A 4,300-nucleotide genomic window follows, 5' to 3' on the forward strand; every position below is an offset into this window, starting at 1 on the left:
GGTCTGATGCCCTCCTCTGGCCTCGGTGGGCACCAGGCGCTCGCGTGCATACACACACACACACACACACACCCATAAAATAAATAAACCAGAGTCATAGAGAGACAGACACACAGAGAGAGAAAAACAGAGACAGACACACAGACAGACGGGCAGAGACAGACAGACACACAGACAGACAGAGAGAACTGCTGGCCACAGCACTCTCCTCTGCCCTCTGTTTCCAGACAGCGGATACAATGTTTCTGTCACTTGAAGCTCGTGCATCAGCCTTCCCCAGCAGGACAGACAGACAGAGCCTTGCACTGAGTTGATAAACCTGCTAGAGTCCCTCTGTCAGGAGAGAGGTCACTAACAACCCCCTGGCAGAAAGCTGTGTGGGTGCGGCTGGGGTGCACCCAAGGCTTCCTTCACAAGCAGGGCCCTACCACCGAGCTCCGCTCCGCAGGCTCTGAGCGCGAGGCCGGATGGCTCAGGTGCCTGTGGCCGCTCCCCTCCCGGTGCTCCGGCGTCAGGAGTCGGCACCTGAACCGCGTGTGCGTCCGCACCCGGGCTGGGCGCCCGGGGAAAGGCCCCCAGGGCTGTGGCTTTGCGCCTCAGGGCACAGTCGGTGCGCACTCAGCCGTCGTTAGTGAGGCCCAGACCCAGCAGAGCCGGCTGGGCTCACAGGCGGCAGCCCAGCCGAGGGCCGGCTCCCACAGCCCAGCCGAGGGCCGAGGGCCGGCTCCCACAGCCCAGCCGAGGGCCGGCTCCCACAGCCCAGCCGAGGGCCGGCTCCCACAGCCAGGGCTCCCACAGCCCAGCCGAGGGCCGGCTCCCACAGCGAGGGCTGGGAGCCGCCGCTCTGCGGGGAAGTGTGCAGACACACCCAGGGCCTTGCTGATGGGAAGCAGAGGGGGAGGAACCGTTGGAGAGAGTTGTGGCTCAGCTGACCGAGGTGAAGGAGCGAGTGGTGCCTCGCTCTGAGGCGGAAGACACCGCTCTTCAGCAGCTGGCCTTTGAGAGCGCTGCCTGCCTGCCGGTCACGGCTAAGGCCGATCAAAGCCACCTCGACCACCTCTCGGTTTCCAACCCAGCTAGGAAAGGGAAAACCTCGTCGTCCGGGAGGCATGGCTGGCGAGTGCTGTTCCTGCGGCGAGCCTGGACATACTAGCAATCAGCGCCCCGACAGGACAGGAGGCCCCCTAAACCTCAGCGCACCCGGTCCCGCTCGCGTGGACATGGTGTGCCTCGTTGGCTGTGCCCTGGCTGCCAGAGAGGTGCTACACTCTCTTTTCCGTGGCCCCTGATGGTGGAAAGCTCCTGTTAAGGCAGAGAAACCGGGCGAAGGCCACCCCAGACCCCTCAGTCACGGCCGTGAATCAACAGCCTCCGACAACCAACCGTCTGTCAGCGGAGGACAGTCCAGCAGCTCAGCGGGCAGCCCCAGGCAGGGGACCGGCCTCTGCTCCACCTCCACAGCATCCCCTGGCTCCCCTGTGCTCTGCCCCCTCCTAAAGGGACACGGGGCTCCACCTCAGTGCAGGGAATAATCGAGGTCCCTGGGGTGGTTGATTCTGACTTTCCTGGAGACATTAAGATTATTGTACAACCTCCTAACACAAAACAAACAACAACAAAAGAACCTGTTCAGAGTCACTCAGGACGGCAAATTGCTCAGCTGCGTCTACCGTATTACCCGAGCTCCATGGGGAGCCGCAGGGTTTGGCCCAAATGAGGGGAAAGTCTCCTGCCCAATAAAAGCCCTTAACATTCAAGGAAAGGAAATGAAAGGGCTCATAGGTACAGGAGCCGATGAGTCCGGTACAGCAGGAAAAGACTGGGCTTCAAATTGGACAGTCTTGGTTACATCCTCTGCCGTTATGGGGCTGGGCCGGGTGGGGGGCGGGGGAGGGCGGGCGGGGCCGGGTGTCTCATGTGGCTAAACGTTCAGAAATACTACATTGGTCTGATGACGCAGAGCAAGGAACCCTCTGCGGCTGCGTGGTTCCCGCTCTCCCTTTTAGTCGCGTTACAACAGATGCTAATGTTGCTAATGTCCTCTAATGACCTGCTGTCAGCTCAAATGTTACAGATGGGAGCTGAAGAGGCCTGGGTAAACAGGGAGCCAGACTTCAGGCAATGGCGAAAGTGTTGCGGTTTCTTTGGAAAATCAGCCGGTGTTGATGTCTGAGCGGATACTTAGCCTCACGTTATTTATACATTGTAGCCAGTTCTCTTCGCGGAGCCCCAGGCTCTGAGCCACCGGAGGCAGCCTTTGCTTCACTGTTTCACGATTTGGGGAATGCCCGGGCCTTTAAAAACGGACAGTGCTCCTGTTTCTGCTTCAAAAGCTTTTTGTTTGTTTGTTTTGTTTTTCGTTTCTCTGTAACCTTGGCTGTCCTGGACTCGCTTTGTGGACCAGGCTGGCCTCAAACTCACAGAGATCCCCCTGCCTCTGCCTCCCAGAGTGCTAAGATTATAGGCGTGTACCATCCCGCCCAACATTTCAAAAGCTTTTAAACGTTGGTGTTTAACTTTCGGTATCTCACACTCCGCTGGCGTTGCCTGTAGCCCGCAGGGACAGGCTACTGTAGATCGAGACCATCAAACCTTAGAGGCACCGGTCTCTAGATCTCAATCTAGGGGTTATAAATCTCCTCGCCCTATCTTAAATCATGCCTTCTATGTTAGTAATCGTATTAACACTATAGAACAAAACGTAAGTCCCTTCAAAAACATTTTAAAATAAAATTTACCCCGAAACCTCTAATAAAATACGGGGATTTGCTAACGGCACAGTGGAAAAGAGCAGGTGTTCTATCCTGGAGAAGCTTCGCTTGTGTGTGTCCGCAGGAGGCGGACCCGCCCTCATGGCTGGCACACTTCATGCCAGGACTTTCTCCACTGACAGAGGCAGAGACTTTTGCCCCACATCCCCCTCAGCCATCCATCTCTCCGCCTCTCGCCCGGGATGGGACACAGTGGTCCTGGCCGAGGGTGCTGGGGGTGAACCCTGGGCCTCTGACTTTTCACCTCTTGCTGTTCCATACCCAGGGGACAGGAAAATTACTAAGAACGGGTCTACGTGTGGCATTTCCTGCGGAACCTACTGTTCGGCTAGTTGCATAAATTCTGCCATGTGCCCTAGTATTTTGTTCTGTTTGTTTTTCTCCTGGAACATCGGCCACCTCTGCCTCACCCCCCCGCCCCCGCTGTTCTTCCCCTGCGCTGGTTCAGGATTCTGCACGCTCTGGAGTGGGTGGCCCATGCTCCCTCTCGGCCGGCGAGGGTCGGCGCTGCCCCCGTGTGGCGGATGTGTCAGCCTCAGCTGCTGGCTGGTTCAGCGGTGCACGCTCAGCACAGGCTTCCTTGTCCTGGGAGGCTTCTTTGCCTTGACCGTCAGGGGGAAGCAGGCCGAGGCTTGGCCAGTGAGGAAGCCATGCCTTACATGCACCCCCAATTCAGACGCTAAGCCCCGCCGGGCCGCCTCCTGCCCGGCCGCCTTTAAGTGCATTTGTGACACCTCTGCCGCGTGTTTTAGGAACGGGCTCATCTCAGAGGAGCGTGAAATAGCCCTCCCGGTGTCCTGAATGCTCTTTACCCACAGCTCGGCACAGTTCACACACTAGACTGTGAGCCCCTCCAGCGAGCAGGGGCCAGCTCTCCTCCACGTCAGTGGGGAGATTTGCTGAGCACAGTTCTTTCCGGAGTCTTCTCGGCAGTTTAGTTATTTTCACTTCTGCTCCGGCGTCCTCTCCCCTTCAGCGTCTAGGAGCTGCCATCGCTCTGCCTGGGGAGACGCGTGGCTGGGCGAGAACTCAGGAGGGCGGCCCACTGGTTAGCGCAGCCACCGTGGATGTTCTGAGAGGCAGAGCCTGGGGACTGCGTCTCCTGAGGACGTCAGGCTGTCGTGGAGCATCGCTCTGCTTGCTGCCTTCGTGGTCTCCAACCCCTCATAACCTGTGAGCTGTATGGAAACTCTAAGGGCTTCCAGCCCCTCGCTGGGCAGTGTCATTGGCAGTTACAGTAATAGTGCTTGATCTCTTCCAGGCATTGCTGCTGGAGCAGGTTCATGATTCAAGCGCCCTTGCAAAGAACTTAGAGACGTAGTTAGGCTAAGATGTTTTCCTTAGTGGCTCTGATATAGAAACTCTTAACAGACAATTTAAAGTCCAGAACGGCACAGTTCTGATAATTGAGCGAGGGGTGTTGTGAGGTCAGGGAGCAAGAACAATTGCATCCGACTGGTGCTGGCTGAGGCGCCTTTCTGCTAAAGCTGAGCAGGTGATCAGGGCCATGATTAATTTACTGTGCCTGT

The sequence above is a fragment of the Psammomys obesus genome, unplaced genomic scaffold (genome assembly GCF_907164565.1).
Source record: "Psammomys obesus unplaced genomic scaffold, mPsaObe1.curated_primary_1811, whole genome shotgun sequence".
Lineage (NCBI taxonomy): Eukaryota > Metazoa > Chordata > Mammalia > Rodentia > Muridae > Psammomys > Psammomys obesus.